At 41.1% G+C, this 26702-nt stretch overlaps 1 protein-coding gene across 3 annotated transcripts in view; it reads left to right on the forward strand.

Moving 5' to 3' along the window:
* The window catches only part of LOC143353273 (prolyl 4-hydroxylase subunit alpha-1-like), a 252336-nt gene that overhangs the window by 79668 nt on the left and 145966 nt on the right, over positions 1–26702 (forward strand). The window contains exon 3 of one of the 3 annotated variants that reach the window (XM_076786463.1): positions 23536–23571. The exons of the other annotated variants lie outside the window; for them this stretch is intronic. The gene's annotated coding sequence lies outside the window, so the exon portion shown is untranslated. The remainder of the gene's footprint in view (positions 1–23535; positions 23572–26702) is intronic. 3 annotated transcript variants of the gene reach the window in all.

Consider the following 26702-nt stretch of genomic DNA (forward strand, 5'->3'; position numbering starts at 1 on the left):
AAAACGGTAGCACTAATTCCGAACCTTTCATCAAAGGACCAAGCAAAGGTGTGCGAACCGGGGGCAAAGGAGACCAGAAAATTATTCTTCCAGCCGCAGGGTATGTCGGTTAATTTTCAAGTCTGACGAACGACGTTGTAGGACCGGGGTCCGTTCATTTTTCGTCGGGCTCGATTTCACCGAGTCGTATCGATTGCTCCACGGATCGGGAAATCCGAGGGAAAATAAGAAGGGACTCTGTGAATGGACGAAAACCTCCCTCGAGGACATTTCCTTGGAGGGGTGGGGAGCAGGGAGCCGGAAGGAGAGCGACGAGCTCTTCAGACGCGAGAAAATTATTTTCCAGAAATCGGACGCGAATCATTACTCGGGCTCGAGTCGATTCAACGGTCCCTGCCGAGTTGGAAAACTTTCCTGTCTCTCTCTCTCCCTCTCTCCCTCTCTCTTTATCCCTCTTCTTCCTTCTCTCTCTTTCTCTGTGTTACTCCTCTCTTCGTCCTTGCTTTCTTTCGCGACGCCGGCGAAAGCTGGTAAACTCCGATATCGGTTTACAGACAATTAGTCGCCGTAATCACGAATTAACGTTCAGTGGACGAAGATGAAAATCTTCTCGGAAGTTTCGTCGGCGGGGATTGATTGCGAAAAGCTGCTATCGATTGATCATAAATGCAGTTATTTGGGCTGTGATTGAGTCTCCGGCAATTTATATCGTCTGTGTCAGCTACTTGTTTATTTATTTAATTATTCTACTTATTGCGCAGTAATATGAGAGCAAAATGTGAGATTCCCTTATATTTTTTAAAGTGGAGCCAGAAAACCTCAGACTGTGCAATGATTTAATTTTTCAATGCTGTTTTATATATCTTTATCAGCCTTTTTTGAATGGAATATATTCCTTCTTTCTATCTGTGCGTCACAGGGTTAATTTTACTAGACATTTTGTCGTTAGTCGTTCTATAAAAATAATATGTATTTATTGTAAATTTATATTAGTAGTGCACTCAGAATACGGAATTTTAGTTGTCACAAAATTCTAAGCAGAACCATTTTTTCCATATGTCGTTCTTTCGTAATTATACATCTTTCCTAATTGTTCAGGAAAGTTCGTCAAATATATCAAATTTGCATATAGGTCCTTGAAACGGATGAAGTATTACTTTGTCATTTCATTTGTAGAACTACCCTAGATTAGTAAAGTCACAATTACTACATCGATCTCGCGTACACAAATTTCTAACCACGCAAATGAATACAGATTGCACCATTAGCCATTGCTTAATGAAAACGTAACCTTACATTACGGCACCCATAAAGTCGTAATAATGGGATGCGAAACAAATTGCAGAACACAGAACAAGCTCGGCCAATAAAAACGCGAAATACTGGACAGCCTGACAGGGCTTCCTGCCAACAGCGGTAGAACGGCATTCGTAGATGCAAATGCTGCCGGACGGGAAAAAAGAACTATTTATAGTCGAAATTCTACGGCGCTAAGCGAATTAACATAACCAGATAACTGCAATAGTTGGTAAACGGAAGAGTAAATTCGAAGTTACGCGAGACCCGCGCGGATATTCAACCCGTAGGAGTTTTAACGACGAAGAACGAGAATAAATTCCGCGGCGGTACGCTCTCGCCGTGCTACCTGGAATATTTCGTCTCTCGTGCGGCATGAATTCCGAACGAGGTGTGAATCACGGCCCGGTTCGACGATGACCCCCGTGACAGGAGGACGGCACTGTTTTTATTTCGGATCGGCGACGATCTACGTCTCAAAAAAAAAAGTAGAGGAGATTCGAATTCAGGCTGCCCGAGAATTTTTAATAAATCGTCTCGCTTTTTTTCGCAAAATTTTCCGTAATTATTCCGCCGGTTTGAAAATTTCATCCAATTTATTCCACTTCCGAGAAGAAGCACTGAAAATACACCCGCATGAACATTTTTCCAAATTATACCACTAATGGTTCCAAATGAACTTAACGAACTCGCTGGAAAAATCGAATGCTCCTCCGTCTGCCAGTTATCCTTTTAATGAAATTTTTACTGCTGTTCAACTTTCCTTGTAGATTCAAGATAAAATGAATTTTATATTGCAATCAGTGCACCCCATTTTATGCATTTGGGTAGGTCAAGAATGAAAGAGTTATTTTCATAGAATTGAAATAATTAACGGTAGAAATATATTTCTATTTAGCTTCCTTTTCTTGCAACCGGTACATACAAATTTCGCATAAAGATGGTTTACTGTAATGAGAATTGAGTTTTTGTTACGAGCAAGATAAAGGATCGTGGAATATTTCTTCTTGCGCGAGTTTCATAGAGTTCACAGTGCAGTAATAACGAGCGATTCCCGTGGAAGAAATCGGACGTATGAACGGAGCTTAGCATCGAACATTCCCGGACCCTAAGCCCGTGGTCCTACCCGAAGGACACGAAGTCTCGAGGTAATCCTCGGTCAGGATCGAGCACGAACCGCTGTTCGTCACAGGAGTCGAGCGATCCTGGAAAACGCACCAACGGCGGCGGTTGCATCCTGCGCGAGGATCCTCCCTTCCTGCACCGTAAATCCATTCTCGAAGCTGATCTCGACGCTACCGAACCCTTATCCCTCGGGAACTTTACTGCGGCTAGAATTGATCCTTGATTATTTACTCCGGTCCTCCTCGAGCCATCGTAACGAACAAATTTTTCCCCGTGATCATAAAACTTGCGTCTCGATCGCGATCCCTCCTGAAATTCACGTCTCCATTTTATATGCATACCAATATGGCGGCGCCCTTTCCTGTGAAAAAATCGCTTAACTTCAAACACGCATAACGTTCGAACCAGTGAATTTCTCGCATTGAAACTTGGATTTTTGGCACATTCTCGTAAAAATCTACAGGGTTGCGTAAAAAATGTTAAAAATTACTGGATTGTTAAGGTAAAGTTTAACCAAATATACTTTCAATCCATGTTACTAGACACCTCATGAAAAGTAAAAATGCTCTGCCACAATTGCAACAAATAGAAGCTACAAAAACATTTATTAGGTTGACAAAAATTTTACATTTCTAAATTTCCCTCATGCGTATACTGTGTGGTGTCCGCGCACCGTATGCATAAAATATGAAAACAATTATTGTTACAGAAAATGCAGCAATTGTTCGTGTACATCTCACGGTGCAATTTGAAGGAAAGACGCGGCCAAAATTAATTTGATCCTCTTTATTCGATATAAATGGTGTGTCCGTCACAGAGATAACGTGTCAACAGGGTATAGAATTTCTCGAAAGCCTCGGGAAGCTTTTCTATCGGCAAGAGGATTTAATAAAGCAGCAGATCAGCGCCGTTATCAATGCCACATATCGCGCCTCTATCGTACCACAAATTTCCCAGGGCTCCAAAGAAGTGCATCCGCTGAACGACCGCAGAATGGATCCTGTTCCGACTATCCGTATCTCGATCTTCCTGGTGCGACCAGAACGCAGGACAGATTCGAATCCCTAGGCGGACCTGGTGGTCCCATTGACGGCAATCGAGACGCCGGATCTTCGACCGGGAACTTTCCTGCACGCCTTTCAGAATTACCCTAATGGCCGATTCAGTCGCCGCCGTGTGTCCGACAAAAATTATTATTACTTTAACACTGGAACTACCGCGAGATAAATGCGACTGACCTATATCGCTTTGTAACAGTGACAGGACTGTGTCCATTCAGACTTCATACAACTTTTATTGTAATATGTGCTTCAATGAAGAGGTTCGTTAAAAAATTTCGGACGAAAACATTTTTACAATTTCGGTAATTGTAAAAGAAAAAGTTAGGAATCAGTCATTTTTACTGGTCCGGTAGCACGAAAGTGTTCGAACGCCCTTTAAAATAGTGCATTTTCTAAACTACGATCTCCATCACAAAGTACAGAATTCGAATCAGTCAATTGTATAATCCAACACATTGAATGCCAATAAATTCTCCTAACATTCTAAACTATTTTCGTTCCCGGCTCCACTGTTCCAAAAGCTTGAACCGATTCGAGGGATTCGAAAAATCGGAGGGCGCACGATTTGGAGTCACAAGGGCCGATAAAGGGTCGAATCTTTAATCCATCAGGCTCAAGGAGGTATTGCCGATAATCCGTAATAAAATCCGAGGCAGTGGGGCGACCCGAGTCATGCCAATTGCCGACGATCGGGCTTCGAAGAAATTCCTCGCCGTTCGTTCGCGAATTCAATGTCCGCACGTCTCTGGTCACTCTTGCGGCTCCAGATACTTTTCCGTTTCCATCTTGCCTCTCTCTCTCTGTCTCTCTCTCTCGCTCTCTCTCTCTGGCTCTCTTCTCTTCCTATCGGCTTTTTCTACATCGTTGTCCCGGTTTCGTTCGGGCATCGCGATATTTCAATTGGGACCGGGACGACGCGGGGGCGGATGGAAGCCGTGTTATCGTAATCTGCTTTCGGAACGTATCGCCGACGCGTTTGTCGACAGCATAAAGTAATCGCTCCAGCAGTTTCCAGTCACGTCGGCTGCGTTAGTCCAGCCGTGGACCTCGCGTGGATCCGAATCCGCAAAATCCGAAGTTACGGCGCAGAAATTCTAGGTACTAGATTGTCCCATATGAAATCTACAATTTTTAACGAGCACAAACTTTTTTTCGAAATTAATTTACTGGTAAAAAAAAACACCATTCCATATTTGCACCAGACCATATTTTGGTCCTTCCCGTTCTTCATCTATAAGATTTTGTGGCTTCACTATCGATAAATTATGTGCTGGTCTCTAGGAGTATTTTTGTAGCTCGAGGTCACTGCAATCTCTTTCTCAAACTCTGAATTAAGTTATCTGAAAATTGTGTTTTTCTCACATAAAATGTACCTTTTCTCGGGAACCACTCGGACTACCTTCAGAAAGTCTTCTCTGTTTGATACCTTACTCTCTTCCTGTATATTTTGACACGGGAGAGGGGGGGGGGGGTGTTAAAATATTGCTATCTTGAAAAATTATTTAGCTGAAAGTGCAATTTTTTCCAATTTTCTCAGGACCTTTAAAAATTTGTGAAAAATATAGTTTAGAAAATTTTTGGAAACCCGCTCGTTAAAGTATGCAGGGAAACAAGAGACAAACAGAAAAATATTTTTTGAAGATATCGCTTATAGTTCCTGAGAAAAGGAAGATTGAATACTGGGAGATGGCGGAGCTACAGGACACCTCTTAAATTCCTTTAAAAACCGTATAATCGCAAATCCTTATCGCTCGTTAGTAAATGAAAAAAGTGTATTAAACCCGATAAACTCGATTGCCGAATTTCACTTTTAACACGTTGACTGCCACGTCACCCAAATGTGGGTGACGGAATTATTTGTCCAGGTTTTGAAATGAATTTTTAAGTTAATATATTCATTCTACCAAATTTGGTTAGGATCTGTAAAATGCAAGAATATTTTCATTATATACATTATATTATTTCATTCAATAACTTACTTTGATTTTATGGAATTTTTGAGGTTTCTGGTATGCCAGTCAAAGTGTTAAAGAATAAAAACTCGTGGCCAGCAATTTTGTACGATTTTCCCATGATAGAAACTTTACTCGGTAGAGAGAGCAGAGCGCGTAACGCGGTTCGCAGCAGTCGGACGATTCTCGAATAAATCGAATCGCGTCTTCTTCGAGCGTGATTCGAATCGTATCACGTAGGTATGCGCATCGAAACAACGTGACAACCGAATGGAACAGTTGGAAACAGCATCAAGGGGCCCCTCTCCTCCGGCCACGGTGCTTGCTGGAAAGGGATCTAGATAACGTTTCCACGCGATAAATTAATCCAATCGTCCATCGTACGCGCAACTTCCTCTCTCGCCTATGCCCTTCTTCCTCTCCTCCTCCTCCCTGTTTCCGCCTCGGCTACGCTCCTACCGGTCCTCTTCATTCCATGATTTTTCACCTTCGCTCCTCTGTTTTATCGTTCGGTAAAACAGATGATTTAGAGGCCTGTGAATTCTGCTTTCGCCCTGCTAACGAAGAATTCACGATCGATACCTCGGTGACGCTCGAAATTTATTTGCGACAGAAATACCCTAACGAAACTGTTGAACTTGATTCCAACTATTTAAACGGGGACGACGAGTTAATTCGTCGCTCCAGTTCACTCAAACTTTTCAGTTTCTTCTTCAGTCGGTAAATAACTGACTGCGGACGTTTATACAAAATAAGAATTTTCTGTTTGAATTGCAACTGGAGTGAAATAGACATTTATGTTCTGTCTTAATGTGTTTAATAGTTTGGAAGTAATATAACAGTATTTTTAAAATCTTCTAATGCTTTTACTGTTTTAAATTACGCCTACTCATTTTTGTCATAAATGCGGATGTTTATGCAAAATAAGAATTTCCTGTCTGAATTGCAACTGGAGTGAAATAGAAATTTATGTTCTGTCTTAATGTGTTTAATAGTTTGGAAGTAATATAACAGTATTTTCAAAATCTTCTAATGCTTTTACTGTTTTAAATTACACCTACTCATTTTTGTCATAAATGCGGATGTTTATGCAAAATAAACATTTTCTGTCTGAATTGCAACTGGAGTGAAATAGAAATTTATTTTCTGTCTTAATGTGTTTAATAGTTTGGAAGTAATATAACAGTATTTTTAAAATCATCTAATGCTTTTACTGTTTTAAATTACACCTACTCATTTTTGTCATAAATGCGGATGTTTATGCAAAATAAAAATTTTCTGTCTGAATTGCAACTGGAGTGAAATAGAAATTTATTTTCTGTCTTAATGTGTTTAATAGTTTGGAAGTAATATAACAGTATTTTTAAAATCTTCTAATGCTTTTACTGTTTTAAATTACACCTACTCATTCTTGTCATAAATGCATAAAATCCACAGTCTAATCATAGTATTTAAATTTGTTACTATAATTTACGTTGATCTTGATAAAATTTTTGTTGTCTCGATTTTACTTCTCTGTCGTTACATATTCGTAATTGTTCGTAATTAGAAAGTTATACAATTAAGAGGTCAATTATATGATTGCACATAAATGCAAGGAATAAACCGGCTACGTTAGAGCTTTTCTAAAAATTGTGATTATCATATCTACGATGGATTCTGCAGGAAATATCTTACATAAATTAATTTGCTAACATTATGCATACGGTAAGTTGTATGATTGAAAGCTGTGCTTCTGTTCGTAACTGAATACTGGAGTTCTCTCGCTGAGTTTGTCTTCGCTGAGAATAGAACGTTATTTCTCTATCAATGTTTAACTGTTGATTTATGATTGTGCTCTGAGTCTTGTAAGTTTCCATAATTCTGGATTGCTTTATAAAAATCAGGATGGAGCAAGATCAACTTCAACGACTGCGAGATTCCATTCACTGAAAACAAAATTTATTCGCGCAGGATGAAACGTTTACTATTCCTCCATTATCAATATTTAAGCATCGAAGTTAACATTGACTTCTATTAAACTATCGATCCTAGAAATTTCCATTATTATGCGTTCTTTTATGGAGATTGAAATCAAGAAAAATTGTCCTGGACGACTTGCGCTAAGAGTAAACCGGAAGTACTATAAATTTTTGGTTACAGTAGTAGGTTCTACAAAATGCGTAGTATAAATATATGAAGGTTTTCAAACTATGAACAACAAGAAATTAACAGCTTCAAACGATATTCTTGCACACCAAGATATATAATCTTGTTTATTCTACGATAGCGAACATATAAAAAAGTTTTAAGTATATCAGCGTATTAGTGTCAACTTAATAAAATAATTAAGAGAAGAAATAAATTTTTATTTCGCTCCTGCGTCTTGCAATCGATGCAAACATTTTTTATTTTGCATAAAGATCCGCAGTCTAGCTTTTAGTAATTCACCAAAAAATGTATGACAAAAGAAAGTTTATGTTTAATCTGAAGAAGACGAAGCATGCGCCCACGATTCCAAATTCCGGCACGCAACAAGTCGTTACGAAACGTCTTAACGATGGGAAAGCCGTGGAACCTGGTTAAAAAATAAAACGTCGGGTTTATGGTCGTCGCATGGCGTCGGAATATTTATCGACGGATCGACGAAACAGAACACGGAACGTAGGCGTCGGGACGCGTCGCGTCGCGTCGCGTCCCGCCGCGTTGTCGGAAGGCCACGTTTAGGCGTGTCTACCCCGACCCTGATGAAGCTACTTTCGATGCTGGCGGAGCTGCGTTTTGCTAATAGGGAACGTGGCTTGTGCACGAACGAGAGAGTCGTCCGTCCCCCCTCCCCTGCTGTAAATTCGAGCAGAATTTTGAACGGGAACGTCGACGAATATTACGTGAACGATCAATTTCTGCTGTAATCGGCGATTCGGATTCCGGCGTCGTTGAAACCGAAAGCGTCATCCGCGTGTCATTCGAGATTCCTGACCGGTCGACTGCGAAATGGACTGTTGAGAATGATACTGTCTTCCGCATTCTTTCGCCAAGGACGTTCCCCTTTTCCCTTTCCCTTTGAACCCTACTCTGAATTCACTCCTGGAAACCTATCTTCTTAAATGATTTTTTAATATACAGGGTGCGGCGCAAATTAGACCACACGATTTTTCAGCCCCTTCGGGTGGTCGGACAGAAAAGTGTTTCGTACCAAAGTGAATCAGTATTTAACCGACAAGAAATTGCAATGTTTTAAATTTAACAAAAAATCGATTTTCAACAAGAAATCAAGGTCGTCGTCATATCTCTTAATGGAACTGGATATTTTTAACTTCATAATATTGTAGGCGATGTCGAAACGAATTCAACGACCTGCTATACAATGACTTTCAGATGACCTTGAAAGAAAATATCGCCATTAATCAATTGCCAGAATGTTTGAATTATTTCGACGGTACGTAATAGCAACGCCTCGCATTTAGAGGTAAACAAATGAACGTAAACATTGTGAATGCTCATTTCCTCAACGTTTGTGTCGCAAGATCTGTTAGTTCATTACATGAAATTGTGAGATACGTTGTAACAATAAACTAACTGAAAACTAACTGAAAACTAACTAACCGAAGCAATGTTTACGTTCATTTGTTTACCTCTAAATGCGAGGACAAAACACGAGCGTGGCACGTGTTCTTTGCATTGAGCCCGACCGATGCACCACAGGTCAGGCTCGCGATACTCATTTTTGGTCCGATTACCCGACCACGAATCTCACACGTGGTTGTAGGGCAAAGGGTTAAAGCAGACAATTTTTATTTTGCATATAAATCCGCAGTCTAAATCAGTCCTGGGCAACCGGTGGCTCGCGAGCCACATGCGAGTCCCCTTCCCACACCTGAGAGTTCCCATCATGCTCCTATGGAGTGCGAGAGAAGTGGGACAGGGAGCATGCGGTAATGTGAATTCATTATTTCAATTTTGGTGATATGGACACCGTACATACCTAACAATGTGCAGTATTATATCTGAATGTAATATGTTATAATTTATTGTGTATATTATTCAGAATAATACCAATTGCATTCTTTTGTTGCTTGAAGTATTGGAATTTATTCATTGAACACCTTTTCCTTTTGACGTAGAAAATCGAAGCGAGCATTTGTTTAATAACATTCCTTTCGTTCAGACACCCCATTAAATTTTCATAAACGCCATTCGAGCTCTTATTGTACATTTCCAATTACATTTATAAAGTCCAGTGTGCACTGATCATTAAACTGCAGATTTCATTCATTTGATAAAAATGAGTATTGTCGAAACTATTAACACAAGAATTACCCAGCTCGTCAAGATGACGGATTTCAAATTTTTTTCTTTTACAATTCATGTACTTGTAGAAATATTTTCTTGAGAAACGTTTTAGGATGCTTTGTTATTCAAGTAAAGGTTGCTATGAAAGTCCTACGAGATCTGAACAAATTCAATCATGTTATTATCGTAAAGGAAGATACAGTCGGGGAGAATATTAAGTGGACAAGTCATAAAAATCGCATAACTTTTTGAACGATTCATATTACCGTATGAAGGTGGCCAGTGGTGGGGAACCTGTGCACTGGTAGGTAGTGGGGGTCATGAAGCGACGGCGGGGAAGAAGTTGCCCAGGTCTAAATGATTACGTTCAAGTCGGTATGTACGAACGTTTCGACAGTTGCTAAATGTGTCTTCGTGTTTAATAATTAACTAAACCGTTCGTGTGGCGCGAATAAACATACGAGCACATGAGGATTTCGAGGATGTGACCCAAAGCGTCGAACGAATACCCCGAAAATGACAAAAATTGAATAGCAAAATTATCCGAGACTGATCACGGGGTCCACACAGACCCACCGACGATCCCGCAACGGTACGAACTTCCCTGCGGCAAGAATTCCGTAGGAATTAGCATAGAAAACAGCACAAAGACGTCGAAGAAAGCGCAGCGAAAATGGTAGCAATTTTCCGCGGAAACCTAGCGTCCTGCGATTACTGGTAGCAATGTGGAGTCGGTTAGGGGTTGGGGGGGGGGGACGAACAGAAGCGAAACAATGGCGTAGTCGTCGGAAGAATCCATGGAACGAAAAGAAAAGGGGGTCAGATGGAAGCCGGGAAATGGCCGTCGTAGCACAGCTTTGGAGTGGCCGGTAGAAGGCACCGGTAATTTCGGCGAATAAATCGAAACTTCTGAAAGGGCGTACCAGAAGACGAGCAAGTAGACGAGAACGAAGGAGAAGAAGGAGAAGAAGAAGAACGAAGAAGTCTCGCAGCAGAAGTCCCTCCGCATAGCTAAGGGAGGCGTGGTTGGTTCCGATGAAATGCAGATTGCCGCCACTTATCTCGAACAGATTGTCGATCCGTAAAACGTCGAGCGGTTGGCATCCGGGCCCCGGCGGATAAGCCGAAATAAAGAGGATCGAAGGAGAATTCGAAAGCACCCGGTCCGCGGGACTCCATTAGCGGGTCGTGGCCGTGCTCGGACGTTGAAGAACGAACGCCGTTTTCGTCTGCAGGCCGATATCCACTCCCTTGTGGCGTCGCGACGCGTCGCATCGCGTCACCCTCTACGTAACCCGCCTCGATTCATTCGTATTCCGCCCCTGTCGGAAACTTTGCGATAATTCGATGTCTCGACGACTGCAAGAGCAGCAACAGCGGCCTGGTCTCCGTCATCATCGTCGGACCAAAGCGGCCTACGTGACTTTTCCGCTGCGATTTCATCTCTCTCTTTCTCCTTCTCTTTCTCTCTCTCTCTCTCTCTCTCTCTCTCTCGCGACGTCTCTCTTTGACTCCTCCTGTGTTTGTCTTTCCACGTCTCTCTCACTCTAAAAAAGCGCTCGCTCTTTCTCTGACCAGAGCTCTTTCTATCTTTCTCTTTTCCCATTTCTCTGTTTCCATATTTCTCTTTCCCCATTTCCCCCTTTCTATATTTCCCTTTTCCTCTCACTCGAATCGAATGCTCGCCTTCGTTCGCTCGCGATTTCCAGTTTCCTTCGTCTGCGCAGGGCCCCCGTTTCCCGAACGTCGCCCCTGCTTTTTCCTCCCTTCGCTGTTACATCGACTGCGTCGTGTCCCTTTTTATGCCAGTCGCTGTGGATTTCTGCCGTCATCTTCCGGCTTTTTGATAGCGCTCCTCACCCTCCCCTTTGTTTCCACTTATTTTTTTCCAGCCTTTTTGCTGCGGCCAGAACAGTATTCCGGCGCGGCGCTGTCTATATGCAAAAATTTCGGTGAGTTGTGCGCGCTCGCTTCTTTTCGGTCGCAAATTTTCCGCATCGATTTTCGAACGGCTCGCCCGCCGGTTCTTTCTGCAAATTTCTCGACAATTTGTCTTGCGGCGGGAAGTAAATTAAAAAATTTTCTTGTCGATGCACTGTAGCTGAATTTTTGGGGCCCGGGGAAAATATGTGTGGAAGAGCGTAGAATACAACTGAAGACACTGGCAAATTTGAAATATTCCTCGGGGACAAAGAAGTGGAGCATTAAAATATTAAATTCTGAGTGAAAAATAGAACGGGACTTGAAAAATGTAATTAACAAACGTACGCACTGAAGCAACGTGGACAATTTTTTGTCGCCTCTTATCGTCTTCTTGTTCTACTTTTATTCGTTAAAAAAAGAAGAAGTTTGATCCTATTCGAAAATTATTATTTCCAATAGAGGTCCGCCGTATATTTATTAGACTTTGTTCAGAAACTTGAGGGGGAGTCTGATGTTGTAGTACCTACGAGGAGTTAACCCTTAGCACTCGAATGGCAACTGTAAGGCGCCACTAAAAATTCCTGTATCATTAGTCAAAATATTTGTTACATTATTCAATTTGTTTGTATTTAATAAATTACTAAACGTTTCAGTGCTGTACGAGTAAATTGCACAATTTTCGTATGTACAGTATGAAAAGTATATATATAGAAGGGAAATATTCTAGGTTTGGAAGAAATGTTTCATTTTAGAGTTAAAATGACTTCGAGTGCAAAGGGTTAAAAAAATAATTCTTAGCTACGCATCTTTACGTCACAGAGACGGATATAAAACGGACCTTTTTCTAGTTCAGGATTCGATGTACCGTAATTTACGACCGTCAGTGCATCTACTGCTGGAATCCAAAATGGCCCCCGATCCATCCTGGTCCACGGGGTCCGCGCTTCGCGCTGTTTCAAGCCAGCCCTGCATCTTCTTCGTCGCCTTTTTTCCCCTCGATTCGAGTGCTCTCTCCTCGGTGTTCCGGTCTCTAAGCGTTCCCGGCTCTTTCTCGTGTAATTTTCAAGTGGAATTTCTTCGTACGTGGAACGCGCTCACCCCGTGGAACGAAGAGGTGCCGTTTTTCCCTTTTCCGAGGATCGCAGCTAACCCTTTTTCTATCTTTCTCCCTTTCTCCTTTCTCTTTTTTACCCTTCCACTCTGTTTCCATAGACCTACCGCTGTCTCCGTCTCGGGGCCAGAAAATTATCGGGTGCAAATTGAATCGCGCGGCGTTTAATCTCGGCCATTTCCGGCCCCTCGACGTTCAACACCTTCGGGAAAAAGGTTAGCGCCGAAAGGATCCCCGGGAACACATCCGCCGGACCTTCAATAATCGCGGAAAACTGTTTCGCGAGGGAAATTCGCGCTTTTAATGCCGCAATACAGTGATTTCTCTATATATGTCGCCAAGGCCTGGGTGATAAACGTCGCGGAGTTATCCCCACTACCGCGGGGTATACCCCGTGATGGGCCACGAAGCTCCAGTGGGTAACACGGCTCGGGTATATCTCCTGGACGATACACGTCGCTAGCAAGACCCGTGTTCTTGACATATATCGAGAATTCTCTGTACCGCACTAAGAAAATGCCGTTCAACTCGTTTCCTGTCACCGTTTCTTCCGCCAAATGTCTTCGCAGTCGTGACGTTTCAATCGCGTCGTTTCCTTTTTTAGAATTATATTTTTCTTATCGAACCTGCCATGGCGCAGTGACTTTAATTGCAGCGCGCTTGAAATCAATTTATTTTTGTCGATGTAAAATTCATCGTTCAATGGACGCGACGGAATTTACAGCCGCAGTTAATAGTTAATAGCGTGAGAGGGAATCGTAATTTACTGCTGCTATATTGTGACAATTTCGTTTAGTGAATTCGATGTCTGTCCGGTGACCGTAGTAGTTACGCGTTTAATTAATTTGAAATTTGAAATGGACGGGCTGCGTGCTGTTGCGACTCTTCGCGGAATCTCCCTATCGTTATTAACTATTTTTAAAAATGAAAAAATGTCTCGAACGTACTACAACATTGAAAATTGATTTTGTTCATTCAAGATCCTCCCTTCCTACATTTCTTTGTTCATTTAAAAATCTTGCAAATTATCTCCATTATGTTCTATGAACACAAAAATTGAACTTGAACGAAAGTTACGATCCCTGAATTTTGAAGGCTACGAAATAGTTTGTTCGCGTAATTATTACACGTTTCAGAGTATTTTGCAAACTTGGGCATGTATGTAGAAAAATATTCAGCTTGGTGATTTTGAATCAATTGTGGAAAGAAGCGTTCTTTAATTCTAACATAATTGTGATTAATTTTTATTAAATTGAGTGACGAAGTTGTGCGTTTGGAAAAATGTTTCAGCAAGAATTTGAACGGGGATTGAAAATGGATTCGGTATAAGTAGTTCGAGATGGAGAACTTTAACAACGTTGGTCACAGATTTTTCTTCTTTGTCGAAAAGTTGTTTCGCAAAATAGTCTTTCTCAACAAGCTCGCATTTCGATCATTCAGCATCGGGAGCGAACAATTTGCATAAAGATCCCCGGGTCGAAGTGTAACGATAACAAATGTAGCCGAGCATAATGCCAGAATCGATGGGAATGATAAAAGATAAAATATTGTATAAGGTGGCTACGGGAGGACGTTGAAATTATTCATTTATGTGCGAGAGATGATTCCCAGGCACAGAACTCGCGGTGGAAGATGCGAGTTCCGGAGGTCGCCAGAGACCGACCGAGATCTTTGCTCTCGATTTATCGAGGTCGGAGATATCGATAAGCCGTGTGATTCACGGAGCCACGTCCCCGCGGGTCGCCGACCCTGCAACCGTAACAAAATCATGGCCGTGCGAACACACGGGGAGATTATGTCATTCGCAAATCATTCGGCCGACAAAAAATTACGTCCTCCGATAATGCCCAATAATGGCCCGGGGAAAAAACGGGAACGTTCCATTTTACCGGCGTTTTTTACGCCGGGATGACGCGCCGGCATAAAAAAGTGGATCACTGCGAAAATATGCAGTTTTGAATCTCGGCACGGAAGTAAAATGACGATGCGATTCCTACTATCTTTTGCAAGCTCAATGCTCGATTTATCGGTTGATGGTTAATTTAATGTCTCAGATTTGCAGCAAAAATAGTATAATTGTTGTTATTGATGCATATTCATGCAGATTTACATTTTTATGAATTTTTTCTTGCTCGTATCTCTCAGTGGGTCAAAAAGAATTTATTATTTGAATTTTGATGATATGAACACCGTACATACCTAACAATGTGCAGTATTATATCTGAATATAATATATTATAATAAATATATATATTATAATTTATTGTATATATTATACTGAATAATACCAATTGCTTTCTTTTGTTGCTTGAACTGTTGGAATTTATTTATTGAACACCTTTTCCTTTGGACGTAGAAAACCGAAGCGAGCATTTGTTTAATGACATTCCTTTCGTTCAGACACCCCATTAAATGTTCATAAACGCCATTCGAGCTCTAATTGTACATTTCCAATTACATTTTCAAAGTCTAGTGTGCACTGATCATTAAACTGCAGATTTCATTCATTTGATAAAAATGAGTATTGTTGAAATTATTAACACAAGAATTACCCAGCTCGTCAAAATGACGGATTTCAAATTTTTTTCTGTTACAATTCATGAACTTGTAGAAATATTTTCTTGAGAAACGTTTTAGGATGCTTCTTTATTCAAGTAAAGGTTGCTATGAAAGTCCTACGAGATCTGAACAAATTCAATCCTGTTATTATCATAAAGGAAGATACATTCGGGGACAATATTAAGTGGACAACTCTTAAAAATCGCATAACTTTTTGAACGATTCAAATGATTCAATCGTCGTAGGCTCAGTTAAAAAAGTTGAAGGATAATTTTTTCATTTTTATATAATTCCAACCAATTGCAATCTAAAGAAATTTTTGTTCACTCATTGTCTAGCAAACTAGTCGGTCTAACATTAAACAAAAAAATTCAAGTCATTTGGAGCAATTTTAAAAAGGTTTTGCGATTTTTAATAGTGTCCATTTAATATCGTCCCCGACTGTATGTACATCAGTCTCGTTTAGGGTACCGTAGTTCCAGCGTGAAAGCGAAAATTCAATTTTCATTTGGTTCATGCATATCTTGAAATTGTTGGGAACAATTTTTATGTATAAAGATCCGCAATCTATTGACCATCGATATTAAATTTATTTTTTATAACGCACACGGATTGCTTTTCATATTTACTTGACACCGTTCGAACTAATAAATTAGTGCGTGCATTTCGTTTGAACGATTCGCACGCTTGATTACCGCGATGACAAAACTGCATTTCCATAAATCGGCTCTTAACGCCGCGCGTTACCCGGAACTCTGTTTAATTTTCTTGTCGGGTCTCTCGGCTAAAATGAAATCAACGAATTAATCCCGTACTTTGTGTTCCGAGGATCCGAGGATTTTTATCGGCTCGCCCGATAAAAATAGGTCCCCGTTAATCGTCGCCGGACGCCGAGCGTTAATCCGACGGCGTATTTTTGCTTGGGAAACCGGAAATCGGTGAAATATACGTGCGGAGTCGTTCCCGATTGAATATTCACAATTCCATCGAGCGATCCGCGGCGCCGGTGAGCAGATTACGTTGGTTCGTTTAAAAGCAAGATCAATCCCGTGGAAAACCGGTTAATGTAACAACCTTCGCCCCGCGGCGAATCCAATTGTCACGGAAAAATCATCGGTGCTTCGCTTGATCGCAGTCCGGTGACGTGATTCCTCGATAATCAGATTACAGAAAATTACGAGGGAGAAAAGTTCGATTCGCTTTCGCTCTCTTCTCTCTCTCTCTCTCTCTCTCTCTCTCTCTCTCTCTCTCTCTCTCTCTCTCTCTCTCTCTCTCTCGACGTAGACGTCGACGACAAATGAAACGTTCGTGACCAGAACTAATCGAATTATTATTTCAATTAATCGAATCCATGCAAAATAATGCTCGGACCTTCGTGACCTTTCATCGATGAATTTTTTCGTCGCTCCTCTCCTGTCGAATCGATTCTGACCAGCCAATTTTTATTAATTTTTTATTAACTTACTTGGCGCGACTGAAATATCCGACAGGTGAAAATCATTTTACTATTTTTATGCGAATTTAATAGACCGGGCGATTTTTAAAAAATTTGCTCTTTTAAAAAGTTCCGGCGAAAAATCAGTGAAGTTTACATGGCAAATAGCGTCGATTAAAATGGAGATTAAAAACGGCTGTGAAACTAGAACGTTGTAAAATTCTGTAAAGCAGCGTAGTATGTGTAAAGTTTAATTTTCACGTTATTTATCAAGCCATCCCATAACTGCCAGTTTCTTGATATTTTTGGAAAATAAAATCACAACTATTAATATCTTATGAATATTTTCTTTCATTTACAACAAGCCGTAGAATTATACACATACAAGACTAACGATTGTTCAGTTGTATTTCACCTGTCAGAAATATAAAACGAAGTTCACAATGGTTGTACATTTTCATTCATGCATGCTTATTTTCGTTTATTTTGTTTTCGTGTTCCAAGTCCAAATAATTATTCTGCTATTAGAAACAACCCACTGTATTTTTAAATTGAAACATTCACGTGTCCTTCATTAATTTCTAAATATTCTAGAAAGAAGTTCGCACAAACGCCTGCTCCATGCAATTAATTTCTGAACACCCGGTACGTACCGTAACGCAGTATAAATTCACTAGAGCACCGTTCTTCAACTTTTCCAAGGTTTTCCTTTTACCCTTTTGCTCACTGGGATCGCGGCGAGCGTGAATAACGCGAAATAACTGTTAGAAGAGAACAATAAATATTCTTTCGTTTAATTATACTAATTTGATACGTCAAAACGGATAACCATGGGTTCGTTCAACCGAGTCTTTCGTAACGGGCTCTCGCGATCGATCGTTAAAATTAAATTAATAAATCACATTGTTGGCCGGCAAACCGTTCGCTTTGTACCGGCCTCGTTATTCCATTGCCTTTATTAACAATATCGCGTTGCATATTGAACGAGGTACTCGGCGAATTCGAGAACCGTACCGCATCGGATCGTCCGGGAGTGATTACGAACGCACAAATGACAGAATTAAAGGGCACAAGTCGGCCCTGTATTGGTCGGCTCGCGAGCGTAATTTTATTAATGCAAATTTGTCGAACTGATTGAATTAAAGGGGGCCCCGTTCAGTAGCTTTGTTTCAATCTTCGCTTTGTTTAAAACGCTTTCTCCCGAAAAGAATTGAAATCGGCGATTCAACGCAAGAGATCTGTTCGATCCGATCGAGAAATGAATTTGCGAATTTTCTCCGAGACAAACTGTTCGTACGAATGACATTTTAATTACATGGTTCATCGATGTGTATTTCCAACATGCGTAAAAAATTGTTGTTGCAACTAGACGGTCGATGTTGTTAATAAAATATCTGCGGGATGCCTCGTCCGAACTGAAAATATGAAACCTGAGTTTAAAGAACATGTTTTGGGAAATGTATGCCGATTCATAAATTTTGAAAATATTGTATCAATTTTCAGGACCGAAGGATTTTTCTGAACAGGTGAAGCAGTTCTTATTTTCAAAACCAGATATTGTTGATTAGCAAAGGTGGCTAATAAAAAAAGTGAAGTGAACTTTTACGTACTTGCAGTGACGTATAATGTTACATGCATTTCAAGAATATTGCGATTTGAATTTACGGTAGGAGACCACGTTTTACTTCCGAAACCAGGCCAAAAAATGGTCAACAATGCTGTAAGTAAAAATTGTAGGATATTGTGGTATCATCGAGTGAACAGAAAAAAAAAAAAAAGAAAAATAAATTCATCTCAAAACGGATCGGAATCAAACTTTGAAAGATTTTGAAAGGAAACAGTCTGACAAACACAATTCATAAAAAAATTCATATCTCGGTTATTGTCCGGAGTTTCGCCACGGGACAGAGTGGAAAGTGATCGGAACGGTTTTCCGCTTTATGAGAGAAATATTAGAGAAATCGGTTCCGCGGCCAATAAGCGTGCAACAAGCGTCGAAAGTAATATCAAAGGATCCTTCGCCGGTTGTTCGGCGAAGGGCCCATAAAAGTATCGAGTTCTCGGTCTCGATTGATCGTCACCGGCGGCGAGAACGTATTTCGAGGGTGGTCCCACGGAAACTTGGTTATTTCGAAAGTTTTAATGTCCCGGCACACTTGGTCGCGATCTTTTTATTCGCGAACCGGTGTTGCGAGGACCTCCAGGCCGATAATACGTACACGCCGGGCATTCTTTATCGGCTCGGCAAGGGATCGTATCTTTTCCCGGACTTTCCCCCCGCGAATTTCCAACCGAAGTTTTCCCCCGGTCTACGTGGAAACTCATTTTCCGCATCGACGGCCGGCGAAATTGTCGCGATTTGCCTGCTGGAGAACGACCCGGAAAAATCTATGGCTGAGCTATTCTCTTTTTCGTTTTCTCCCTCTTTCTCTCTCTCTCTCTCTCTCTCTCTCTCTCTCTCTCTCTCTCTCTCTCTCTCGCTCAGTTTGACTGGCCTTTTGTGCCGATCCGAAAAATGTTTGAGAATCCAGCTCCCTTCTACTACCACTACTCTTCTACCTTTCGAGCGGAAAATGCGACAGTAGAGCAACCGGTGACCCATTCTGCGAATAAAGAAAATCTGCCTGTTTTGTCGAGATAGGCTCTCTGTGCTCCGTTTGCTGTCGAACAGGTGGCTCGTGATTTGGAAACGTAGGTAGAGTGGTGGAGAGGGCTGGATACAGGTGTGCGAAAGGGATGCTGTTGGATTGGTGCATTTATTGGAAGTTTCATGGATTGAATGTTTTCATTCAAGATTTCTTCTAGACTTGTATTCTTCGGTAATAACTAGACTGTGGATTTTATGTATTTACGGCAAAAGTGGGTACGGCTAATTTAAGACAGTAAACGCATTTGAAGAATTTAAATATACTATTATATTATTTTCGACCTATTAAACATATTAAGCAGGAAATCAAATATTTATTTGACCCCAGTTTGTTGCAATTCATGTAGAAAGTTTTTATTTTGCATAAAGTTTCGCAGTCTAGTAGTAACATAAATTAGTAAAGAGCAAAGAATTTAGTAAAGAGTAAAGAGCAAAGAATTTTGAATGAAGAATGCTGTTGCATTAGGGTACGTATTCAAATTTTTATAAGTTGGAATTCTTGAATAAAGATTTCTTCCGCAATTATAGTCCGAGTGATAGTTTTGGTAATTTATTGAAGAGCAAAGAACTTTTCAATCGTTACAAATCAAAATTTTTTGTTATTTCTAAGCAGATATTTGTTGAAATTTTTATTGATTGAACACCTTGAATGAAAATCTGTCTGTAGAAGTTTCTCTATATAAACTTTGATAATTGATTAGAAGAGTAAAGAATTTTCTGTTAATTCTAATTCTGTATTTATTCGAACAGTGAAATATTAAAGAAAAAAAATTAAAAAAAGATTAAAGAAAAGTTCATTTAAATAATCCTCAATTTCCCGAACCGTAGCCGGTGTATGCGGATAGAATCGAAACTGCGTCCTGTCTCCCTTTAAAATTCTTCACGTGTCCTTCCTAGGACGTAACACTAACAATAAAAAATATTTAATTCAAAGTCAGGTCCGTACTCTCGTCAGAGCAAACAGAGCTTACGTTTGCTTCCAGTTCCTGTAAATCACTCCGCAGAAGTCCATATTTGCATAAACATCTTGCTGGCTGCGCGTCACGTACAATGATAAATGACCGAGATTTTGCATACTTCTGTTAAACACCTAATCCGAGGTGAAAATCTCAAGGGGTTTGAAACGGGAGCCGTGTAACCGGGTAATTTAAAGCTTGTATCTCGCCCCGTTATCACCGCCTGTCCATTAACAAACAAAGTGGCGCTGTTTAAAATGTTTTTTAAACTTGAAAATGCAGTGTACAATTACCGGTTTGCTGAACTTGCGGGAACAGTTAAGCGCACGCGCGTTTCTCATCTTGAAAATTTTTATTCTACAAAATAACTGAGTTCTTACAATCTGATATGTAGCACCGTTGTTAACTTCGCTTACTTATTTCGATTATAAATGCATAAAATCCATAGTTGAATACTTGCGAATACAGAGAAACAAATTCTGGTAACGTTAAGAAGAAAATTATATGAGACTTTAAATCCGTGACATAAAACATTTGTAAAAAAAATTTTTTCGTCCGAGTTCAACCAATTTATACGTTAAAATAAACCAGTTGTATTGACCATTGCAATTTTATTTATAATAAATACAACTATCATCTACAGTGAATCCGGGATATACGTCGCCGAGACTTCCGACTTAACCGTCGCGGAATTATCCCCACTACCGCGGGATATGTCGCGTGAGTGTGAACATAGCAGGGTCTCGTCGGCAGCATTTCTTCGCTGTGACTTTGACAGATAGCTCATAGGACACACGAATTACGACGTGTTTACGGACCGCGGTGAACTGTAAATGGCGGTGACTATCGCTGTCCTTTTCTACGTTCGATACTGCATCAAAGAATAGTGTCCCGACTGGGCTGCTGACATATAACGCGAATTCACTGTATTTACGTGAATGTGGCTGAGCAAAAAGGAAAATTTGTGAAGAAAACGGCGAGAAAATTTCAAGACGACGAAGTGTAATCAATATTCTATTAAAATCGTACATTTCGGGGATCTGTTAATTAACTTCACTTGTCACGACTTACAAGAACGTCGCAGCCAACCAGCGTCCGCTAATCGAATCGTCATTTTGCCAATTGCATCCGTTTTAGCGACCCACTTTTCCATTTCCTCGGGACCGTATCGCGACGTATCGGGAATATCGAATAACGATTTGAAGATATTGAACCGGTCAGGATATCGGGGGAAGGGCAAGAAGCCAGAATTACGTAAAAATTACGCTTCTTTCGCCGACTAGCGAGACTCAAAGACGGAAATACCAAAATATCCCGGAAAGGGGTCGCTAAAGGGTTAAGGTTTCCTGTCCTCTGACTCGAAACTTGTAGAAGGCTGAACGCGATTTCCGTTGCCGATCTATTCCGCCGTGTTCCAGGGTCGCTTTAACTGCACTTCGCAGTCGTAGTTTTTATCAATTGTTCCTCAGATTTTTCCCGTTCCGCCCTCCTGATCTCTGTTTGATGGGGTCGCAGCCGAAACGGCGCAGCCAATATGCAAAACGGGACAATCCGCGCTCGAAATCCATTTCGCTGGGACACTATCGACGGAGACATTTGCATGCAATGATTATTGCCGTGCCGGCGTTGTTATCGAGTTCGCGTATTATGATCATCGCCTGCGGTTTAGGGCGGTGGATCCTCGTTCTCGGTGCTTCATTCGCCGAATTTTCCTCGGCAAGCTGCATGGAAATGTGTGTAGTATGATTCCAGAGAAAATTTCATCCCTCATCCCTGAAACAAATAAGAATAAAATAATTTTATTTAAGTCAAGCGCACGGAATTGTGGCGGGAAGGTTCCGGAGAAAATTGCATCCTTTATTCGTCAAACAAATAAGTATAACATATCTTAGTTTAATTTGGTAAATAATGACGGCCATTTGAACTTCAATTGGCATTGAAGATGAAGGAGAATGTAATACAAAGAATGCAGAAAAACTCATCATCCCTTACCACCAGTGTGCCGCCAAAAGCTCAGAAAAAATCATTGTACACAACACAAACAAAATATTATAGACTATCAACAAATATTTTCGATAGTGGACAATTGTCTCACTATCGAGTATTACAAAGTATTGTCGACAGAGAACGATTATGTCACTGTCTCACCCAACGTTTAAAAGTTGACGCCAACCACGGTTTGATTTCAATAAATTATAAATTCGTGTTTGCCTCGGACTGAAATCATTGTATACAACACAGACCAAATAGAATATCAAAAAATATTTTCCGCGGAGAACAAACACTATCTCGCTCAATATTTAGAGGTTTATGTCAATTATGAATTGTTTTCAATAAACCACGAATGTTTGTACACCTCCGGCAGAATAAAATCAATGTACACGGACAAAATAAAATACCGCAAAATATTTTCAGTAAAACCGCAGCGAATATCGAGTTCATTCTTTGTTAAACCGTCCATGAGAGTGCACTAACATAATCTGGCGCGGCTGTAATCAGCGTTCGACCCCGTGCCGATGGCCGCTCTCTGCGTACATTTTAATTCCGTAACGCATTTGCAATATATTTAAAACACATTTGAAAGTATCGAATGACGACCGCGGGTGTGACTGGACATTACAACGCGAGGGGTTGAAATCATTATAAATTGTGCTCGCTGGCGATTCGCGCGATACATAGTACAGCATATTTAACGCGGAATTGGGAAGCGCGTGCCGATATACGCGCGGTCAGATTTCTGCATGCTCACGCAATTTCGTGCACGATCGGTGAAATCCATTAGGGTTTGAAAGCACGGGCAAAAGAGAGAGAGGGGGGGGGGAGAATACTAGAGGAAGAGATTAAAAAAAGAAGGGAGGGTGGCGGTTGATGGCTCTCTAATTCGTATTTAAGTCAACGAGTCACGAGTGTTTCGGCGCTCGGCCTCGTCCCGGATTTATTTCCTCGTTACTCACCATTGAGGAATAGAGTGTCGAACTTCTGTTAATTAAAAACACTATTACCCGCTCGAATGGCGCGCGCGCGTCGGATCGGCAAACGAACCCCCATTGTCGGGAAATTAATTCGGACGGGGACCGGTTCGAATAATAATTGCGATTCCCTGTTTTCCTTCCCGAAATTCCACTTTGTCCGCCCGTTTAAACGCCGAACTGCAAACACGCGATTGTTAACCGTTTTTCTCCATTTGTTTGTTCACAGAGCTGTCGCGACGCTGGCCTCATCGGCTCCATTTCGGTGAGTGCTGATCGTTATTGTTACATATTTCGCGTTTTTCTTAAACAGGACGCTGCCCTCTGAAACAGCTTAAGGGGGCCGGCAGGCATTTGGCCTTGACTGGCACGCTATGTTACGCTGTGCCTTTTTTCTAGTCATTTTACGTCTTAAATAAGTAAGTAGTCAATTAAAAATGCATACCACCGTGTTTGTATATATCTTTGCTACGTCTGTCCAGAGCCTTTTTTTCGATACGAACACTAAATCTCTCGAAATTAAGAGAATCTCTCTGCAATATACGTATATGAACTTGCAAGGGTCAACATCTTGACAAATTGACGCTTCAATATTGCAATGAGCAGTTTAAAAGTGGTCACTTGTGTTTCCTAAAAGTCCAATCTACGTCTGTCCAGAGCCCAAATTGCGAATTTCTACCTCATCGTGGAGTAATTTGTAATATTCGGCAGAAAACTCGCTTCCTGAAGCAAGTATGACGTCACGAGATGGCTGCCACAGAGAGATTCTCTTAATTTCGGGAGATTTAGTGTTCGTATCGAAAAAAAAGGCTCTGGACAGACGTAGCAAAGACATGTACAAACACGGTGGTATGCATTTTTAATTGATTACTTACTTATTTAAGACGTAAAATGTCTAGAAAAAAATGCACAGCGTAACATAGCGTGCCAGTCAAGGCCAAATGGCTGCCGGCCCCCTTAAGATGCCGGGATACTTATGCGAAAAATTAATGGGCGACTGGTGATGGACGCTTTGCGATCTTACTCGTCTTACATTTTTCCAATCTAGTTTGATTCATTATTTGCAATGTATTAGGGGGGGGGGGGCATAAGTAATCAATTATTTTGAAATCTAAAACAAACTTTGTAATGAATTCAGGTTTTTATTTCTTAATTTATTATATAATCTCCATCGTTATCAAGGACAGTTTGCCATCTTTCCTGCAAATTTTCAATCCCCCTCTTATAGAAATCCAGGGTTCGTCAAGCAAAATATGACTCAAGGTGCCTCCTTACATCTTCTACAGAAGTGAATGTTTTATTTCTTAAGTAATGCTTCAGAAATCTGAAAAGATGATAGGTCAGAGGGAGCAATATCCGGTGAGTACGGGGGGTGTGGTAAAATTTCCCATTGCAATTCTTTGATTTTTTCCTGAGTGAGTTTCGCTGTATGGGGCCGGGCGTTGTCAATTTGCAGTATTAAACCTTTTCTGTGGACTAAAGATGCCTTCTTTTTCAATAGTTTTGATTGCAGCAGTTGTAACTGCTGACAATATAACTGAGCAGTAACTGTTTCCCCAGGTTTCAACAACTCAAAGTGAATTATGCCACGACAGTCCACCACATGCACAGTAACACCTTTCTAAGTGATAAGCTAGGTTTACGGGTTGATATTGCGGTTTGATTTGCAGAAAGCCATTGCTTGGAACGCTTTATGTTATCATAAAGAATCCATTTTTCATCTCCGGTAACGATTCTGCTAGGAAATGGATCTCTACGAAATCTGGATAGCAATGAAGTGCAAATTGATCGACGAATATTCTTGTTGGTCTCAGATAATTCATGCGGTACACATTTTCCTTGCCTATATGCCTTTCCCATTTTGTGTAGGTGCCTTTGTATAGTTGACCATGTCGACCCAAGGCTGCTCGATAATTCTTGTATACTTAATTTTGGATCAGCTTCCACTAGAGATTTTAGGGTGTCATTATCAAAATCAACTGGTCGTCCACTTCGAGGCCTGTCAGAGAGATGATAATCACCAGCAGCAAACCTTCTGAACCAACGTTGACACTTGTTGACCTTCAATACATCTCCATAAACATCGCAAATTTTCTTCGTTGTTACCGTTGCATTAAATCCCGCATGAAAATGAAAAAGTATGCAATGACGAATATGATCCTCGGAGGGTACGGAGGTCGCCATTTTATTACGGGGTTGTAAAAAAAATTATACTTTTTAGAATATTTTGAACACAGGCTGCTTTACCGAAAACTGTTAAAGGATACGTGCTTCCTCTTCAGCGATCGATACCGAATTAAATGCAAAACAAATTCTTTGCAAATAATTGATTACTTATGGGTACCCCTAATACAGGAGTTGGTGAAGAAATGAAGAAAAATTCGCAGTCCAGCTGACTTTTTCTGAAAAATTCAATACGCAAACTCCCTTCTGTGCAGCCATACGAACGCATTCGCGTCTCCCGTCGGCTCTGACGTTTATGAAACGCACGGGTAGAACAATGTAACATGGTTTGTCGCGACAATTTCTGCGCTCTGAAGGTTCCGCGACAGGAAAATCGCCGTCGAAGGGGAAGAGTTCGATTTCAATCCCGTTGGAATAGGCGGCGAGGGTTGTTACGCGTCGATAACGCGAGCGCGAGCATAGTTTCTGACGTGACAGAAATCGATCGTTTGCAGCCGGGGAGAGCTTATTCTTGGTCCGCTGGCCAGAAATTCGCCGGAAATGACTGTTCCTCGTGTATGTTCCGGCAGTCAGCCGCGAGATTTATCGCGAATTTTCGTGCCTCGATCTCGACGGCCACGGACGTTGGCGTCGGCGTCGGCGTCGGCGTCGGCGACGCGACCGACTACACTCGGTCCAAAAGCTCGGGCTCGCTTTCACTTGCTTGCGAAATGTTCGCATGCGTCCGCCTATAGTCGATGCACTTCCGTGCGTTGCCACGATTTGATGGGCTTCGACGATAAAGACCGAGCTTTCCGCCCGGATAACTCATTCGGGCTTTGAACCGTAGGCTTTGCCGGCTATCGCAACCGCGAAACAAGCGAAATCTGCTAATCCGATCGCTTTTTGCGAACCGATACGCGCCTCGGCCGTGATCGGTGCTCGCCAATAAATAGAACACTCTACGATTTTTCTCTCCTTCTATTTTTCACTATTTTTGCTTCCAGTTTAGCGTTGGATGTTCGCACTGTCCCCTGTTCGATTTTTGTTGGCATGGAAGTATCAGAAGATTTTAATCATTTCAATAAAACAATTAATAACGATCGTTGACGATCGATTTATAACGCGTCTGAGATATTCTCGACAAAATCGGTCTCTCGAGCAGACTATATTCGAAAGCATAAAACATCATCGCTGTACCTCAGGGCATTTCCGATAATTCTGACGAGCGGC

Source organism: Halictus rubicundus, chromosome 4, assembly GCF_050948215.1.
Source record: "Halictus rubicundus isolate RS-2024b chromosome 4, iyHalRubi1_principal, whole genome shotgun sequence".
NCBI lineage: Eukaryota > Metazoa > Arthropoda > Insecta > Hymenoptera > Halictidae > Halictus > Halictus rubicundus.